Source organism: Lissotriton helveticus, chromosome 6 (genome assembly GCF_964261635.1).
Source record: "Lissotriton helveticus chromosome 6, aLisHel1.1, whole genome shotgun sequence".
In the NCBI taxonomy this organism is placed as follows: domain Eukaryota; kingdom Metazoa; phylum Chordata; class Amphibia; order Caudata; family Salamandridae; genus Lissotriton; species Lissotriton helveticus.
The window spans coordinates 49373215-49394222 of NC_136067.1; the positions used below are offsets into that span (position 1 = coordinate 49373215).

At 46.8% G+C, this 21008-nt stretch overlaps 1 protein-coding gene across 7 annotated transcripts in view; it reads right to left on the minus strand.

The window, feature by feature from the left end:
• The window catches only part of DNAH8 (dynein axonemal heavy chain 8), a 10041960-nt gene that overhangs the window by 5302954 nt on the left and 4717998 nt on the right, over nt 1-21008 (minus strand). The gene's annotated exons all lie outside the window — the stretch shown is intronic.

The window sequence follows — 21008 nt, forward strand, 5'->3', positions numbered from 1 at the left end:
CTCTGTGTAGCCTCTGTGCTGCAACCTGTTTCAGAAAACCACCTGCATTAGGAGAAAAGGCACGAGACAGGATGATGATACAACAACATGTCACTAACCTAATGAGCATAGAATTAGACTCTGGCTCTGATATAGACTGAGTAATTGCCTATGTAAGGGCAAAAGGAGGGTCTGAGGTTCCGTGACGATTTTACTCGTGTTTGTAACATTGTCGTAAATACATTATTTTGGTATCAGTGAACCGCAAATGATCCATTTAGTATATCCTGGTGTTTTCGCTATGCTACGAGCAAGAGCACTCCAGTTACAAACACATTTCTGTTCTACCCGTGGCATCCATCTTAGAACACGGAAGCCATTTTGTATTCCTTGCCCTCACATAGTCAATAGGACACGCAATGACCTCTTTCTTTTGTTCATTTAAAGGACACGTAGGCTTTAACCGGCGATTCACCTTGCTAGTGACACGTGCACCTTAGGCCAGCAACACTGTAGCAGCATGACTCGGCAGGAACTGCCTCCCCAGCCTGAGGCCAGTCCTGCTATTCTGGTTCTTGTGTTCGTTGGCCTGATCATGATTAGGCGGCCGAAGCTGGTAACCGTACCCATTTACGACCCACAAACATTTCTTATCCTGTCTTTCTTTCTTCTGCACCTGGCTCTGCTCCTTTCCTTCTGGGCCTTTATTAGGGGGAGGTAACGAAATTTACGATGAGGCGGTCCGGGTCTTGAATGAAGAATTGACATGGGATTATGATGGACTAGTGGGAACCCCTCATTTGTAATGTTTTGACATCAGATACTGTTGACGATCCCTGTGCAACGCCAAATATTTATTGTTTAAGACACGAATGTTTAGAACTGTGGTAACATGTAAAGAATTTGCCTGAAGCCCAATATTTAGTATATAAGGAGCAACCCTCTTTGTACAAATCGAACATGCTCCTAGATACTGCCTATGTGTAGTTTCTGTGACTTCTGTGTCCCTGCAGTAATAAACCTTTGGTCTTTGACGCCACCATCGAGAAGCCCGTGTTTCTGTTTGTTTGTGCACCGAGACAGGTGGAACTCCGGGGTCTTCGGGTGTTATCCCTGACACCTCTGGACGGAACCAAAAAGTCCAGAACTCCACAATTTACCCAGGAGATAATCCTTGATTGTCTCAGGTTGGACCACTCTTCGCGAATCATGTGGCTTAAGTACATACACCACTGGTTCAATCTCCTATTTAAGTTTGACATATTTCTTGACCCCAAATGTGTTGTATCCATCCCCAAAAACGACATAAAACAAAGGTTTTTAAATCACAAGAAGGAGTGTCGTGACAGGGTGTCCGGAACGTTACAATCTGTGATGTCCTACCGGGAATGTAATCCAATTACCGGTTTCCAACCTTATCTTTCTAGTGTTACTCGTAACTCTCACCGGTTTGTTTTAACACGCTTAAGGTTGGGAATCGTACACCATCTTGTTGCATTCCCTGTAATGAAAGCCAGATCCGATACCGTATGCCCTTGTGACAACATCTCACGTCAGAGTTGCTGCCACTTTTTATTGTTTTGCAAATTTTATCATTCTTTTAGGATATTATATCTAAAACCCATCTTTTTAAAAAATAATGTTCGTTCTACAAAGAATGCTTTACAGCTACTATCCTCTTTAAAGGATCTGGATATTTGTTTTTTTGTTGCGTCTTATATACTAAAATGTACAGCTGCCAGGAAAGCCATAGTCATTTGATGCATTTGACCGTGTTTTAACTCTATGTCTTCCTGTCTGTATATTTGTATGTATTATAAGTGAATTTATTTTTTATCAGGCAATAGACTGTGTATCGTCTAAATCCAAATTGTACTGGTCAAATTATGTTTTTAGACTGTAATATATTATGTCTATGATGGTTTTTAGATAGTTTTTAGATTTGGTGACCTTGATGAAATTTTAGAATCAATGTTAAATATGTAAATCTGTCTTGCTTGTATGGTTTGTTTTACAAATCGAATAAAGCTTTTGAACATGAACATGATTACCAAGTCTTGAAAAATGCACTGATTGATGGGTTTGGCTTAACCACTGAACAGTACAGGTTAATGTTCAGAGACACCCAGAAAACTCAGGCTCAAGATTGGACTGACTTTGTTGATTGTGCCACTAAGGCTTTGGAGGGATGGTTACTGGGAAGTAAAGTTACTGATTACACAGGATTGTATAATCTAATTATGAGAGAGCAAATCTTAAATAATTGTCAGAACCAGTTGTTGCATCAGCACTTGATTGACTCAGATCTGACCTCTCCCCAAGAATTGGGAAAGAAGGCAGACAGATGGGTCAGGACAAGGGTCAAGCAGCAGAACCAGAACCAAGGTGCGGGCCAGACGAAAGCAGACCAGAAGGGTAATGAGAATAAGCAAAATGACCAGAAGTCTTCAACAGGGCCCCAACAACCTAAGGAGGGTGGGTCCCAAACTTCCCAAAAGAAGAAGAATGATGGTCCTAAGAAACCATGGTGCCAATACTATAAAAGTAAGACTCACTGGTTTAGTGAGTGCACCAAGAAAGGCCAAACTCCTACCACTACTGTCCCTAAGACACCTGCACCCCCTAGTACAGTTAGTAGTGGTAGTGTACCTCCCAAGGCTATAGTTGGGTTAACCCTGGGAACTGAGGTGGGTTCTGACATGGATATGACCCCTACTGTAAGTCCTAGTACTCTGGGCAAATACAGGCAAACGACTTTGATAAATGGAAAAATGGCTCAGGCCTACAGGGACACATGTGCCAGTGTCACTATGGTGACACCAACATTTGTGGACCCTGACCGGATCATGCTAGGTTCAGAATACCTAGTGACCAATGCTAGCAATGTCACTACCAATCACAGTATGGCAGTTGCTAATTTCTCCTGGGGAGGGGTAACTGGCCTTAAAAGGGTTGTAGTTAGTTCAGACCTCCCAGTAGATTGTCTTTTGGGCAATGATTTGGAATCCTTACTGTGGTCAGATGTGGAGTACAGGACTCATGTAGAAATGCTAGGTCTCTCCTCACATGTCCTTGCTGTGACCAGGTCACAGGCCAAGAAATGCCCAGCTGAACAAGTGCTGGATCCTGGAAGAATGGACCAGACACTACCCAGGAGGAAGAGCAGTAGGAGTAAGGCTGAGCCTTCTCCCCTGCCTCAGGTTGAGGATCAGCCCTCTCAGGAGGCTGACCCCAAGACCCCGGAAGGAACTGTCCTAGAAGAGCTTGAACCTGAACAGGTTGAGTTTCTTGGGACAGGGTACCTTCCAGGGCAGACTTGAGGCAGGCCCAGTTAGACTGTTCCTCCCTTGAACCGCTCAGACAGCAGGCTGCTGCTGAGGCTGCAGGGAATGCTATAGGTGCCCATAAGGTATATTGGGACGATGGACTCCTATACTCTGAGGCAAGAGACCCCAAGCCTGGTGCTACCAGGAGGCTGGTCATCCCCTTGTCTCTTAGAGGTTTCCTTCTCACCTTAGCCCATGAGATTCCCCTTGCAGGTCACTTAGGCCAGAACAAGACTTGGGACAGGCTTGCCCCACACTTTCACTGGCCTCATATGTCTGAGAACACTAAAGAGTTTTGTCGCTCATGTGTCACCTGCCAAGCCAGTGGCAAATCAGGTGGCACCACAAAGGCCCCCCTCATACCACTACCTGTGGTGGGGGTACCCTTTGAGAGAGTGGGGATAGACATTGTTGGACCAATGGACCCCCCAACAGCATCTGGGCACGGATTTATACTGGTGGTAGTGGATCATGCCACCAGGTATCCAGAAGCTATTCCCCTTAGGACCACTACAGCTCCTGTTGTGGCCAGGGCCCTGCTTGGAGTTTTCTCCAGAGTGGGGTTTCCTAAGGAGGTTGTCTCTGACAGAGGTGCAAACTTCATGTCAGGATACTTGACTGCAATGTGGAAGGAGTGTGGTGTAAATTACAAATTTACCACACCCTAACCCACAGTGCAATGGGTTTGTTGAGAGATTCAACAAGACCCTCAAAGGGATGATAAAAGGGTTACCTGAAAAGCTTAGGCGAAGATGGGACATCCTTTTACCCTGCCTTCTGTTTGCTTACAGAGAGGTCCCACAGAAGGGGGTTGGTTACAGCCTTTTTGAGCTTCTGTTTGGGCATCCTGTAAGAGGACCCCTATGTCTTGTGAAGGAAGGATGGGAGTTACCTCTCAAAAAGCCTAAACTTGACATAGTGGACTATGTACATGGAGAAGGCATCTAAAAACCTGGAGGCCAGCCAAGAACTTCAAAAAGCTTGGCATGACCAAAAGGCTGTCCTAACTGTTTATCATGCAGGACAGAAGGTGTGGGTGTTGGAGCCAGTGGCCCCAGCAGCTCTCCAAGACAAATGGTCTGGACCCCATACCATCATTGAGCAAAAGGGAGAGGTCACCTACCTGGTGGATCTTGGAACTCCCAGGAGCCCTCACAGAGTACGTCATGTGAATAGGCTCAAAGCATTTGTTGACAGGGAGGACATGGGCTTGCTCATGGCCACAGATGAGGGGCAGGAGGAAGAGAGTGACCCTCTCCCAGACCTGCTCACTCAGAACCCTGATGATGGGTCAGTAGATGGTGTAGTCTTTTCTGACAGCCTCTCTGAACATCAACATGAGGATTGTAAGCAGGTCCTTCAATCCTTTAGACAAATGTTTTCTCTGACCCCCAGTCAGACAAACTGGTGCACCCATGAGGTGGACACTGGAGACAGTCTGCTTATAAAGAGTAAAATCTACAGGCAAGCTGACCACGTCAGGGACTGCATAAAGAAAGAAGTACAAAATGTTGGAGTTGGGAGTCATTGAACCCTCAGAGAGCCCTTGGGCTAGTCCTGTAGTTCTAGTACCAAAGCCTCACACCCAGGATGGTAAGAGAGAGATAAGGTTTTGTGTAGACTACATGGGTCTCAATGCTGTCACTAAGACAGATGCCCATCCAATACCTAGGGCAGATGAACTGATAGACAAGTTGGCTTCTGCAACTTTCTTAAGTACATTTGACCTAACAGCTGGTTATTGGAAGATCAGGTTAGCTGAGGATGCCAAGGCCAAGACAGCATTTTCTACCCCAGGAGGTCATTACCAATTTATGGTGATGCCCTTTGGTTTGAAAAATGCACCTGCCACTTTTCAAAGGTTGGTGAACCAAGTTCTCACTGGGTTGGATGACTTTTGTGCAGCATATCTAGATGATATTGCTGTCTTTAGCTCCACCTGGGAGGATCACCTGATCCACCTGAGGAAAGTTTTGGAGGCCCTGCAAAAGGCAGGCCTCACTATCAAGGCTACTAAGTGCCAGATAGGGCAGAGTCAGGTTGTGTACCCGGGCCACCTTGTGGGTGGAGGCCAGGTTCAACCATTGGAGAGCAAGATACAGGCCATCAAGGACTGGGCTCCTCCAACCACCTAGACACAGGTCAGAGCTTTCTTGGGCCTGTCTGGTTACTATAGGAAGTTTGTCAAAAATTATGGGTCCATTGTGACACCACTTAATGACCTGACAAGCAAGAAAATGCCAAAGAAAGTTCAGTGGACAGTTAGCTGTCAAAAGGCATTTGATGACCTAAAGCAGGCCATGTGTACTGCACCTATTCTCAAGAGTCCTGACTACTCCAAAACCTTCATTGTCCAAACAGATGCATCTGAATTGGGTGTGGGAGCTGTTCTATCTCAACTGATTATTGATGGTCATGACCAGCCCATTGCTTTTATAAGCAGAAGGCTGACCCCTAGAGAGAAACGTTGGTCAGCTACAGAGAGGGAAGCCTTTGCTGTGGTTTGGGCCCTGAAGAAGTTGAGGCCCTACTTGTTTGGAACTCACTTCAAGATTCAGACCGACCATAAGCCCCTCTTATGGCTAAATCAGATGAAGGGTGAAAACCCCAAACTTCTTAGGTGGTCCATTTCCCTAGGGGATGGACTTTACAGTGGAGCACAGACCAGGGACTGACCATGGCAATGCAGATGGTCTCTCCAGGTATTTCCACTTAGAACAGGAAGACTCACCTGGTCAAGGTTAGTTTAATGTCCCTAAGTTCGGGGGGGGGGGGGTTATGTAGGAGAGTGGGGTCTGCAATCCTATGGTCACCCCAGATTTTTGCTTTTTGCTTCACTGGTTTACGACTTTCCCTGGCTGTGGGCCTGCTAATCAGACCCACAGCCTAGCTGTTCTCCCTCTAAATTGACAACCATGTACCTTAGGTGCATTTACCATTTGGTATTGGGCCACCTTATCAGTCCCTGTACAGTATACCTTAGGTATCCAGGGCATAGGTGTACCCAGGGCCTACCAGGGGCTGAAGCATGTATTATGCCACCCCTGGCTGGCCATCTAAAATAGACACAACTGGCTGCACGACAGCTGGGGCAAGGAGGTGTAATCACCCTTTGCTGTAGATATAGCATACCTATATCTAAACCTAAAATGGACACATATATTCCTATCAGTCACTCCTATGGAAGGCCTTATCAATCCTGAAGGCAGAGTGCTTGGAATTATGTGAGATGGTGCTCTGGCATGAGCTGAGCCCATTTGCAGCTTGCGGAACCAAGTCCTTATAGCTGTTCCATGATAACGCTATACCATATACTCTTAAGTGCATTATAATCCTCGCGGTTAAATGCTAACTCTGGTATAACATTATCAAAACATGTCGAGTAAGGTGTCATACGAATTGGAATACTACCCCCTCGCCAATTCTGGCAACGGGGGTAGCATTCCACCCTTCTAGAGGGACACGACATGTATGTAACTGAGAACCCCGGTTAAAGTTAACTCGAGCCTTGGCATCACAAAATGGATGCTGCCACCACAGACACAAGTCTGACCTCCTGCTGCTGGTAGTCCTTCCAGCGAGGGAGGCTTGGACAAAGGGTTTCCTGCCTTGGGAGGTGCTAGCACCACCCCAGACAGGATTTTGTGTATTGGGTAGGATAGGCCTGAAAGGAATGAGACATGCCCGGGGCACACAAGGTGTCCTGTGCATACACCGGTTCAAATCAGTTGCTGGGGCATCTCTGCCCCAGCTCTGGCGGGAAACCGGACAAAGGATAGGGGGTATAGCCACCCGCTTCCTGGTCCCACCCAGGGGAGGGACCTAGTCAGTAGTGCAGCCCCCTTTAGCAGGATAAAGGTAGGAGCTGGTCCCATTCCAAATTAGATTAATCCTGAACTACTCTACAAGAAGAAACTCTGGACTTCGACCTTCTGCTCCACAGAAGACTGAAGAAAACTCCCTTGTGGGCCATGAGTGTCCACCCTGCACAAGCAGGCACCATCAAGCATCCAGTGGCTTCCCTTTGTCGTCTTCTCTTGAGGATCCAGACTTCAGAGCCCGACAAGACCCAGATTCCCAGACCTCTCCGACCTCAACTCACATCTGCAGCAAAGCTGAGACCCGTGGGTGCGACGAGACACGTGGGACCAGCCATCTAGAAAGAAACTGCACTTCGCTTCCAGCACGACTCCCGAGGTAAACTCGACCAAGTGCTTTGGGGACTGAGAAGCCCCATCCCCGAGCAGCCCCTGCACCGAAGATCAGCCCTCCAGCATCCACGAGATCTGCGTGGGGCCCTTCTGATTGTTTGCTGCTCAACGCGTTTTCTGGTCACTTGCCGGCTGGCTAGTGGCCTCCTAGACGACGAACTTTGAAATCTTTGCTGCTGGTCAGGTTGCTCCAGACTGGCCCTTGCTCCCTTCCAAAAGAGGGGCACCCCGGACTCTCCTAATCCGCACCAGACGCTTTCTCCACTCACCGCGTGGGTTGCCTTTGCCAAGGCCTGTTGACCCCGATTCCGGATCCAACACTGCCGACAGCGAGAGCCTGCGCGGGACAGCTCGTGCCTCCATCCTGGTTGTCGAAGACACCTCCTGGTCCACGTGGCTGCAGAGTCAAGCGTCCACTCTTCACCTGATCGCGACGACGACATCTGGTTCCTTCCTGGTTCCACTCCAGTCACTGGCTAGTGACTTTGAACATTGTCCCCTCTGCTTTCAGGTCTTCTTCTTCACCGATCCACCCTTGGATCACACCGGACATCTTCCTCCTGGTCGCCTGCAGCATCTTTTCTTTCAGGCTCCACTGACTTCAACGCGAGAACCCGACACACTTTGGCACCTATGCACCCGCGGCCCGTGGGTGAGGTAACGAGAGCATTTCAGTGCTCAAGGGTAGTTTAACTGTCCTAGTGTCCAGTTCCACAGTCGTTTTAGTTCCACCTAGTCAGGATTGTCCGTACTCACCTTTAACTTGAACTGTACTGTCCATAGACGTTGTTACGCATCTTGCGTGTGAGTTCACACTCTGCACACGCGTTCCGTGGGCCTCCTATTACTTACCTAGAGTTAGTGTAGCGTGGACCCATCGATCCTACAGCCTCTGGACAGCTCCATTCCTTCTATCGACTTTCACATTCCACTTACTTAGTATATGGTTTGTCGTGCCCCTAGGGCACCATTGTAATTTTGTGCAACTTATCGTATTTTTCCTAAGAGATTGTCATGTGCTTAGCCCTCTGACCTCATAAAGAGTTCAGAGGTGTTTGTTATTAATAAATATACTGTTTATTTTCAAAACAACCTGTGTGGTGTCCTTTCATCTGGTATTCAAGGGGTTATATTGTGGTAAAACAGCTGGCTTCACATGCCAAAAGAGTTTAGCCTAAGACTGCTTTGTCCATGCTACCATTAGGATAGCTGGTCTGTAAGGTTGACTTACAACCAATCACCATTAGGGTTGTTTGGACTGATACAAGGTGATCACTAGAACTAGTGAGCATCATATATCAGGCCAACTTCTCACAACAGGTAAGTAACTATTGTTCTTCTCCAGTATTAGGGGTGTCTTTCATAGATTCACATGCCTGAATCAGAGTAGACAGCAGTACATATCCGTGTCTGGAAGACGCTCTTTGTAGCATAAGCTGGTAAATATGAGATGCACATAACCATGAAATATATATGTATATATATATATATCAACTCGAAATCCAGTACACGAGAAAGAAAACCTCACTGGTGCCGTGGCCTCGTTTTTCAGAAAAACGCTTTATTTGTCAACGGGTGCCCAACGCGTTTCAGGGTTACTTCACTCCTTGATCACGGGTATATATATATAAATAATCACATCACTAAAAACATGATAAAATGCAAATACTTGAGCATGTGCACAATAAAATAAGCAAACAATCGTCTGACAGCAGTAAGAGGAGGTGGGAAACAGAGGCTCACCTTATTTGAAAAGATTACGCAGAACTTCTGACCCACTGAAGCATCGGTCTCGCTGGCTACATCCAAACAGTAGTGTTTGGTGAAAGTATGCCGACTGGCCCAGGTCGCCGCTCTGCAGATGTGCTGGAGAGGGACTCCAGCGAAAAGAGCAGTTGAGGAAGACACTGCCCTTGTAGAGTGCGCTCTAGGAGCAGCTTGCAAAGGTCGTCCTGCTTGTTTATGGCAAAAGTCAATAGCTGCAGAGATCCATCTCCATACTGCTTGGCCTTTACGAATCGTACCATAGGTGATAAATAGTTGTTCAGATTTGCGTAACATAGAAGTTCTTTGCAAATAGAACTTTAAATATCTCCTAATGTCCAGTGTGTGCAATGCACTTTCTGCAGGGGATTGTGGGTTAGGAAAGAATGTCTTTAAGATGACAGGCTCGTTAACACCATGGCTGCTGGAGTCATTCATCTGCAGTGCTGGGCCCTAATAGAAATGGGTGTGGTCATGACGAGCTCAGCTCGTCATGAGCACATGAGAGGTGTACCTCATGACGAGCTGAGCTCGTCATGAGCATCGAAGGGGTTAAGGTGGAAGTCCGAAGGCACCTTAGGTATGCATTTCGGATTCGTGTGGAGCACCACTGAGTCATTTGTGAACTGTAAGAAAGGATGATGAACTATGAAAGCCTGGATATCACTGACTCTTCTATAGGAAGTCAAAGCCAATAAAAGTGACACCTTCCACGTAAGGAATTTCAAATCGGCTTTGTGGAAAGGCTCAAAAGGATGGCGCATGAGCTGCGCTAACACTACATTAAGATGCCACAATGGTGGTGGACGACGTACCGGAGGGAACATTCTGAAAAGACCTTTGAAGAATTGTTGTATAATTCTTGAAGAATAAAGAGAAGTGGTCCCATCTTGTCGGTATCTTGAAATCGCTGCCAGGAAAACCTTTAGGGCTGCATGAGACAATCCTGATTTTGCCAGATGTAAGAAAAAAGGTAAGATTTGCCCTGGCTAAGCCAAAAGAGGATGAATTCCATCTGAACGACACCAAATACAAAAACATTTCCATTTGAGACTGTACGTCTTTATAGTAGCAGGTGCTCTTGCTTTGGCTAGTACTTCCTTGCAATCTGCAGGAATGTTTAAGTGGGCGAACTCAAGGTATTCAGGCACCAGGCCGCTAACTTCATAGATGTCGGGTCCGGATGGTAAAGCTGACCGTCCTGGATAGAGAGCAGGTCCGGAGTTATACGCAACTGAATTGGTTCGTACTCCGATGGAAGGAGCTCGGTGAACCAATATTGGCGAGGCCATCTGGGGGCAAAAAGAATCAGCCAACACGGTTCTTTCTTCATCTTCCGCAGGACTCTGGGACTAACGGTATCAGTGGAAAAGCGTAGGCATATATTTGAGACCAGTTGATCGAAAAGGCATTACCCTGAGAGTCTTTGTGGGGATGCCAACTTGCAAAGAACCGGCATTTGCTGTTCTTCTTGGTCGCAAAGAGGTCCAGATCTGGATGACCCCACTGCCGAAAGATCCGATCCACCGTCTGTTGATGAAGTTCCCACTCGTGACCACTGTTGTCCTGCCGAGAGTGTCTGCAAGAACGTTCTCTGTTCCCGGTACATGAACCGCCAGAAGATTGATTCTGTGTCGTATTGCCCATGCCCATAGCTCCTGGGCTTCCTGAGACAAAAGAGCTGATCTTGTCCCTCCCTGTTTGTTGACATAGTGCATACTTGTCATAATGGCCGTGCAAACCAATACAGTGGCTCCTTGAATGATTGCTCGAAATGATTTGAGGGCAAGGAAGATGGCTCTCAGCTCCAACAGATTGATGTGCCAACGTTTCTGCTGAGGGCTCCATTTGCCGCTGATTGTCAGTCCCTGAAGATGAGCTCCCCAGCCTTCGAGGGATGCGTCCGTGGTGATCGTAAAGTTTGGTGCGTCCTGAAGGAACGTGAAGCCTTGTTGCAGATTCCTTCTTTGCATCCACCATAGAAGGGAACCCCGCATGCAAGGGGTGATCTGGATGAGGTCCTCGAATGAACCCGAGACCTGCAGCCATTGTAAGTTGAGTTCTTCTTGAAGAGGCCTCATTCTGAGACGGCAATTCAGTATCAATGGAATGCAAGACGATACCATCCCAAGAAAGGATTTGAGCCGTCAGACTGAAACTGACTTTTTTGAAAGTAGATTCCAAGCCATGTTCTGTATTCTGACTAGTCTTTCGTCTGACACGAAGGCTTGGAGCAGCTGGGTGTCTAGGGTCGCTCCCAAGAAAGCTCGTCTTCGGGATGGTACCAACTGGGACTTTCTGACGTTGATGGAAAGGCCGGGAGATTGAAAGAGGGCTGGACACTGCTGTAAATGGGTGTCTGTGTCTGCGTAAGAACTGGCCTTGATAAGGCAGTCGTCCAAATATGGAAATATTTGTATTCCCTCCAGCCGGAGGTGTGCTGCTATACCGGAGCCAGGACCTTTGTAAAGACCCTGGGTGCCGAGCTTAGTCCAAAGGGAAGGATCTTGAATTGATAATCCCTGCTAGCCACTCTGAAACGCAGGAACTTTCTGTGTCGAGGTAAGATGGGGATGTGGAAATAAGCCTCTTGGAGATCCAAGGTGGCCATGTAGTCTCCAGCCGATAGGTGATGCAGCATTTCCTGTAGCGATAACATTCTGAACGTTAGCTTCTTCAGATATTTGTTTAGGGCACGGAGATCCAGAACTGGATGCCATTCTCCGGACTTCTTCCTTATTAGAAAAAACCTGGAGTAGAATCCTGTTATCTCAGAGTTTGAGGAACCTTCTCGATTGCTCCTTTCTTCAACATCAAATTGATTTGGGTAAACAGCTACTTTAGATGAGCTGGAGGTGGTCCCTTTGGGGGAACGTTTGGAGGAAACTGTTCGAATTTGAGGGCATGGCCCTTGGCCACACTGTCCCGGACCCACCTGTCCGATGTTATCGATGACCATTTTGAGTGGAATTTTGATATTTGTCCTCTAATTTTTGCATGAGATTGGGACAGAAGCGGTGGCAGGTGATAAGGCTCATTGTCGTTTATCCTTTCCGCGGTAGGCAGGTCTCCTCTTGTTCTGGGAATAATTATTGTTTTGTTGACCGAAGGATTGATAACGCTGTGTTTGGTAGCGTTGATTCCTCAGCCTGTAAGAGGACTGTTGCATATATCCGCCTCTGTTAGAGAACGATCCACGTCCTCTCGCTCCTCGAAAGGGCGGCTTACAAAATTGCAGGGTGCCCAAGGATTTAGCAGTTTCTGTATCCTTTTTGATTGTCTGCAGGGCTTCTTCCACTTGCGGACCAAACCGAAACTCTCCGTCATAAGGCATATCCAATACCTTTGTTTGTACTTCTTGGCGGAACGAAGTGGAGCGCAGCCAACCTTGCCTACGCAGGACAGAAGCACCTGCCAATTGCCTGAAACCAGTTGAGGCCACATCAACAGCAGAATCAATCATCTCAGCCGAGATCCTTTCACCTTCCTACAGGATTTTTTGCGCTTCAGACTTAGAAGGTTCTGGAAGTAGGTCTATGTATGGCGAGATATCCGACCACATTTGCCGGTCATATCTGCCCAGGATGGCCAATGAGTTAGCAGCTCGGACCTTGGTAGCTGCCATCATTGAAACACGCTTGCCAATGGCATCCAGGCGCCTACCGTCTCTATCAGGTGGAGCTGCGATTGGAGATGAAGGGTTCCTCGATCTCTTTTGTGCAGCTTGAACGATTACTGAATCCAGTTTTGGTTGTCCTATAAGGCAAGCAGGGGACTTCTCAGGAGCCTTATACTTTTTATCAATCCTTGGCAGGACCGGAGGAATGGAAGCCGGGTTAGACATGACTTTAATCCCCTCCTTCCAGATGAAATCTACAATAGGTATAGACTTCGCTTGCTTCTTTGGCTGGTCTTTAAAATCATATAGGAAGCATTCATGTTCTGTATGGTCCGTATGAATGTGGAAGCGTTTCGTGGCCCACTCCATTAAAAGGTGGAATCCACCCACGTCCACTGGAGGTGAATCTGAAGGTGAAGGAGAAGGAGTTTGAACCTGGTAATCATCCCACTCCGACATCAAGGACCTGTCATCGACTTCTCCTTCTTCTCTTTCTTCTTCGTCCGGCTGATTGGATGATGAAGGTGGAGGAGATCTTGGAGGTCTGAGGTCAGGCATAGGCGTCTCTACCACAGGTGTAGGAGGTACAGAGCCTGTTGACTCCAATGGCGGAAAACGCCTGTCATAGTCATCTAGCATGCATTGAAGGTTGGTGAGCAATGCTATTGGCACCTGAGCTGAACACAGTTGATGTCATTTGCTCAGACGAATGCTGATCTTCTTGGTCGTCCTCTTGATATTTTATATTCAATTAGGAAGGACTTGTCGCCGTTCCAAATGTTTCCTTAATGACAGAATCCTCCTCACTGTCCTCAGAATCCAGTAGCTTGTCTGGAACCTGTAGAGGTATTTTTTGCGGTGAAATATGCAGAGGAGATAAAGGTTCCAAGGTAGAACCACGTCTCTGAAGTAAAGACGGTTTTGGCGTCAACAGAAAAGCCGTAGATGGCCACAACACCTGCAAAGTGGTACAAGAAGATAGCTGTGGCGTCGACGGGGGTTCCACCAAAGGACTCGTCGTCGACAATAATGGCTCCATCGACGGTGGTGTCTTCATCGACGATGTTGTCTTCGTCGGTGATGGTGTCTTCGTCGACGGTGTGGTAGTCGTCGACGATCCCGTCGACGGTGGCTTCTTCGTCGACGGAAGAACAAGCGCGACGGTGTCGTCGACGGGATCTTCTTTAGCTTAGCCGTCGACGAGGCGCCAACGATGGCAGATGATGAAGACTCTGCCACCGACGAGATAGGTCAAACAGTGACATAGACCATCGTCGGCGATGAAGACGGCGTTGACATTATCATCTCAGGCTTAGGAGAGGAAAAAGTTACCGTAGACGTAGCGTCGACGGAGATCTTTGGAGACGGAGGAGTCGACAACGGCGTCGTCGACGACAGGGTCTGTTTCTGAGGTAAAGTCTTCTCAGAAGATGTTTGAGGTAACTTCTTTGTGGATTTTCTCGGGGGCGTAGATGAACCACTTTTCTCCTTAACAGGGGGAGTAGCCTTAGATGTGGAAGGCCTCTCAGACCCCTTAGCAGGTTGTTGCTTCCTCGCAACCTTAGCCCCAGGAGAAGTTAAAACCTCATCAGCAGCTCTCTTCCTAGAGGCTGAAGTAGACCCAGAGGCAATACTGCCTACCTCCGTGGAGAAGTGTGGCTCAGGGGTTAGAGGCAGCAGACCCGGAAGCTGAGATCGGTCCTGGACCAGGGTTCAATTCCCCGCCTCGGCGGGTCTTGGGCTAAAAATTCCACGGACTCGATAATTCTCACCCCGGTGCCTCCTCGACTCACGGGTTCACACTCTGCGACTCTGGGCAATAGCTTGCTTAATCTCCACAACGGCCCCTCGCGGCGGGATGCCTGACTTTCACCTTGTGGATACCCTGCTATCTCACAGGGGAATACCAGGAAGGGTTCCCTAAGCAAGCGCCGGGAAACCCACTGCGGGTAGCTGTGCGCTATATAAGCTCAACTACATTTACATTTACATTTACCTCAGAAGCAGGATAAGCCGAATCCTTGAGCTGGTAGCTGTGGAGAGCAGCCTTCGGGCTTATCTTGAAGGAGTGTTAAACAGCTTGTTTTACCAGTTTCATCAATAGTGAGCGTTACATTAAAAAGAACCACATATTGTTTGTAGGAAGCTGTCTATGTATATACTATACCAAAGTAAGGTATAGATTGCAGAGAGTCAAGTGGATCCCTAGAGATATAGGAGAGGCTAAATTAGATAAATTGTTAACAGCTGTATTTGTGATAGTGTGGTTGAACAGTTAGGCTTATCAGGAGGATGTGTTAAGTATTTATTGTATTTACTCAATCAGGGACTGATTACAAACACTCCGAGACAGAATCCAGACCAATTAGGTAAGTATAAAAAAGGTATAGTTATATTTTATTTCTAGAACTACGCAAAACTTGGCACAGATGGGTAAAATATACTTTCAAATGCAAGGCTGTACACAGAAGTGAAATTGGGAATGGAATAATAATTGTTATAGATATGTATTTGCTTTTAAAACAGTTCAGAATACATAGAAATTACCTTGGATTACTTTTAGATAACGTTTAGGTTACATTGACTACTTGGGGTAATATGCCTAGATATCACACAGAGGGTCCTTTAATATACAGGTAAATAAGATTAGGTTTATGTTTTAAGCACAGTTACTTTTGCTTCATACAAAAACAGGTCGACAATATTTTACAGAGGAAAAACCACACCACTGATTCCTATAGGTAAGAAGAGTGATGCACAAGTTAATTACCTTTGGTAACAATATATCTGCAAGAAACATTAGTTAGTTATAGATTCCTTACCTTAGAATTACCCCCAGGCGTCATACTGGATCCGGAAAGTTTTTTTGTCAGTAGTATCTTTGCCTGTCGGAAGGTGGTGTCGGTCGGCTCCGCGTCCGTCATCGGCGTTGTGGTTGCCGAGATGGCGTTGCAGCAGCTACTTAGACGCGGCCCTCGCACGCTGAGTTCAGTTCTGTACACGACTTTCCGAACCAGAAACGCAGAGCCATGCAAGACACTGACCATTGGTGCGCAAAACTATGGCTCTGAAAGGATGTCCTTAACCCTAGAAATCAGTTCGCAGATGATTGGGGCAGTAAGGAATCTACAACTAACTAATGTTTCTTACAGATATATTGTTACCAAAGGTAAGTAACTTGTGCATCTGAAAGAAACACATTAGTTATAGATTTACTACCTTAGAATAGATACCCCAGCAATACCAACCCCGGTGGTGCGTCTTCGAACCAAGATCACACCAGAAAATCCTGGAGAGCCCTTGGAATAATAATAACATCAGATTTAACAAAGATAATGGAAAAAAATGTGGGTGACGATAGTAGGGTGCTGCAACATAATAAAAATGATATTTCTCCCAAAAGTCCTGTACTTATTCAGGACCATCCCACTGAAATTTAACAATAACTGGTTTAAAGAGATGGAAGGAGTTGCCAACCGTTTTATCTGGGTGCAAGGTAGAACGCGAAGGGCTATTAAATTTATGTCCCTCGCAAGGGATAGAGGGGGCTGGGCAGTTCCTGACTTTAGGGCATACTATTGGGCGTACGTCCTCCAATATATGAGGGGGCTACTAAGAGGCACAACTTTGGATAAATGGAGGGGGGGGAGGGCTTGCCAGACATTTATGAACTTTTAATAAAAACCGAGGCCAATAACTGGCTTTTAATATTCAGTGAGGCAAGTTATTACAAGAAAGTCAAGTTTAAGACGCTTGGGGCACCCATAATGGTTTGGACTTCCGTCCGGAAAAAACTGGGACATGGAAAAAAGAACCACTATACCCCCGTTTTAAGAACCCCTCATTATCGGAGGTGTTTCATGATAATGTAATGAGACGATGGGACGAGCTTGGTGTAAAGATTATTGGGGATCTCACTGACACTACTGGTATAATTTCTTTTGATAAAGCACAAAACTTATATAAGCTAGAGCGCAGAGATTTTTATAAGTACCTGCAGATCAGGTCGGCTTTGTTAAAAAAGCAAGGCGGCAATAAGGTATTTGAAAGAGAAGCAGTCATAGAGCGATTGCAAAGCCAGTAGGGATGCTCAATTACACAGATGTATGGGGAACTGAGTCAGTATAAGGAGGACAATATGGTGAAAACTTCTGAAAAGTGGAGAATGAAACTGAGTATAGTTGGGAATGAGCTTGAAACCTCGCTCAAATTGGCGAGCACAGTACCAAAGGTGGCGAACCTCCAGGCTCAACACTACAAAACTATCTATGAACTATATTATACACCAGAAAGAAAAGCTCGTTGGGGGGGTATAAGTGGTATAAGCTGCCCGCGCTGCCAAAGTACAGAAGCTGGCACGGTGGAGAAGTGTGGCTCAATGGTTAGAATGGCAGACCCTGATGCAGAGGTCTGGCCCGGGACCAGGGTTCAATTCCTGCCTCGGCGGGTCTAGGGCTCAATTTCGTCGGAGCTGATAATTCTCGCCTCGGTGCCTATTCTAATCATAGGTCCCACTCTGCAACTCTGGGCAATAGCTTGCTTAATCTCCACAGCGGCCCCAACAGCGCAGGGATGCCTGGCTTCACCTTGTGGGTGCCCAGGAGTGGATATTTCACAAGGAAAAGCCTGGAAGGGTTCCACAGCGGTATGCGTAAAGCGCCAGGAAACCCCAGTTGGGGTATAAGTGTGCTTTACAAGTACAAATTCATTTAATTTCATTTCATTCATAAGTTTGCCTCATGCTCTATCCTAGCTCCCTTTAAAAAGGCAATAGAACTGTTTATGGCAAGAGCACTCGGGATCCAGATAAGTTTAACTAATGAATTCATTGTTTTGGGAGTAATTAGAGAGGGAGTTTCTGTAGCTCACCAGGAATTTTTATTTCTGGTAATGGCTATAAGTAGGATCTGTATATCATCTTTATGGAAAGACCCAAATTCCCCAACGTTCCAACAATGGTTGTCACAGCTCTTAGCTATATATAGTTTAGAGAAGGCACTATATGAGAAAAAGTGATGGAAAGCAAAGCAGCTAGGGAAGCGTATTTGGGCTCCGGTTATAGAATGGAAACAGAGTCTGGAGGGTAACTAGCTGGGAATAGCTATGAGTATTTTTTTGAATTAATGGTGGATTAACGGGAATGGACGATCATAATGACGTTAATGTTTATGCTGCGTTTCATATACCATAATGAGTGCAGGAACTCTGTTGTAAATACACAAAGATATGTATCAGCACAAAGCGATAATTTTAAGCTGAATCTACATTGATTTTCTTTTTTATAATTGTGTATCAATGAAATGATGAATTGATGATGATTGAATAAAAACATTAAAAAAAAAAAAAATCCTGGAGAACAGAATGGCCAAAGAAGCCGTCTCTCCGGATTTGGCTGTCCAGGCAGTAGTGCTCGGTGAACAATTGCAGCGATGCACACGTGGCTGCGTGACAGATGTGTTTAGAGGCACTCCCCTTCCCAAGGCAGTAGCGGCTGCTGTCGCCCTGGTGGAATGAGCGGGTAGCCCACCTGGAGGCACCTTTAGCTAGAGAGTAACAAGCCTTAATACACATGACGACCCGCCTAGAAATGGTGTGTTTGTGTACAGCCCGACCCTTCTTTGCACCTACGTAGCCAACAAAAAGTTGATCATCCACCCGGAACAGTTTTCTGAGATCCAGATAGAAGGAGCGGGCACCTTTTGGGTCCAGCCGGTGGAGCCTCTCTTCTTTCTTTGAGGATGCGGAGGCGGAAAAAAGGTGGGCAAAGTGATGGCCACCTTAGGAAGAAAGGATGGACCACCTTGTCCGGATGAAGCGACAAGAAAGGAGGTTTTTAAGAAAGGGCCTGGAGCTCACTCACCCTTCTAGCAGAGGAGATGGCTACCAGAAAAGAGTTAAGAGGTGTGAAGAACAGTTTGGAAGCGGCTCAAAGGGAGCACACATCAAATAAGTGAGCACAAGATTGAAGTCCCACTGAGGTATAACGAAAGGGATTGGAGGAAAAATATGTGTTAAGCCTTTTAAGAAACGGTTAACTACCGGCGACTTGAAAAGAGAAGGCTGATCTGACAGTTGAAGGAAGGCAGATATGGCTGAGAGGTTGTCTTTGAGAGTGCCCAGAACAGAGCCCTGCTGGTCCACAGAGAGAACGAACAAAAGTACTTCAGAGAGAGGGGCAGTAAGGGGATCCACAGCCCTTGCTGTGCACCATGCCACAAATGTATTCCACCTGCATGTGTATACCGTCTTAGTGGAGGGACGCCTGGCTGCCAAGATTACATCAAAGACTTCAGGAGGCAGGACGTCAACTGCTGCTGCTAAATCTTCACTCAAGGAGGTGGAGACTGGACAGGTTAGGGTGGAGGACCGTCCCCTGCTGCTGCAACAGAAGATCCTCCAGAAGAGGCAGTCTGATCAGATGATCGATGGCCATGTTGAGCAGCTCGGGATACTAGACTCTTTGTAGCCAATCTAGAGCAACAAGAATGACTTGGGCCCGGTCGCGCCTGATCTTCTTCAGCACTCTGGGCAGGAGTGGTATAGGCGGAAAGGTGTACAACAGACCGCAACGCCACTCGTGCCGAACAGCGTCGCAAAACGAGTGCCGCCTTGGAGATTCCAAGGCGCAAAATTGCAGACATTGCACGTTCTCCTCGGTGGCAAATAGATCTAACCAAGGCTCTACCCACTGTTGAAAGAGACCTTGCACCACCTCCGAGTGAAGGCACCATTCGTGACCCATCATGCACCTGCGGCTGAGTTCGTCTGCCCTGGCGTTCAGAGAACCTGCCAGGTGTTGAACCACCAAGGAAATGAGTTGATGTTTGGAGAACCGGGCCTTATGGACCCAGCGGCGCAGGGCACGCCTAGTATCTCCGGGTTCACCTGCCTTGTCAGACAGAGACACGAGACACTCTGTTGGGCGTAGAAAAATCAGATTTATTAGCTGCAGCCAAGCACAGTTGTCCTAGAAGTTACAGAAGGTAGATTCTCAGGAGACTGCCACTTAACTCCGTGGCTCACAATCTCTTATAGGTAGTATGTTTACAATGCCCACTCCCAATGCGAAGCTCCTCACGACCCTCAGGCTGAACCGCTACCACTGAAGTCGCCTACACGTTGGGCCGCCAATTGGAGAACCGGGCCTTATGGACCCAGCAGCGCAGGGCACGCCTAGTATCTCCAGATTCACCTGCCTTGTCAGACAGATACACAAGACACTCTGTTGGGCGTATTCTTAGCTGCAGCCAAGCACAGTTGTCCTAGAAGTTACAGAAGGTAGATTCTCAGGAGACTGCCACTTAACTGCGTGGCTCACAATCTCTTATAGGTAGTATAAAAGATGACTTTTTCTCAACACGCCAACGCTGTGGTATCCTCTTCCTTCTATATACTGAAAAGGATTAAAAAACTATTGCCATACTAACCGCCGTCTGCGGGCAAAACCCTAGTCAGCTCCTTGGTGTTCTCAAAAACAGATTATTGTAACGCCCTTTTTCTGAATGCCCAAGAAAAGGTCCTCAGCAAATTACAGACGGTACAAAATGCCGCAGCCAGAATCCTTTTGGCCATCCCCAAATTTACTCCCACTTCCTCCTACATCAGAGAGCTACACTGGCTCCCCGTACGGAGTCGGATCAAATTCAAGGCTCTATGCATAGCCTATAAAGCTATCAATAGCCCTGGCCCACAGTTCTTAAAAACAGCTCTCCGTCCCCTGGTACATGCCAGAACCTTACGATCATCTTCAGCCCACTTACTGATGGTTCCACGGACAAGAAGGACCAACTGGGGAGACAGATGTTTTACCACAGGAACTGCTAAACTGTGGAACACACTACCACTCCATATTAAAACTGCCCCTTCGCTACTATATTTCAGAAAGAATCTTAAAACTTGGTTGTTTTCATCTTAACCCCGTCCATAGCTCAAGAGTGAGTTCAGTATCACTAGCGCCGAGACACCCTCACGGGTATTTGCGCGCTCTAAAAATCGCATAAAATAAATAAATAAATAAATAAATATGTTTACAATGCCCACTCCCAAAACATATAAAACCAACGAATAGGAATAGTTTGAAAACAAGCTATTGAATGTCAAAACACACCC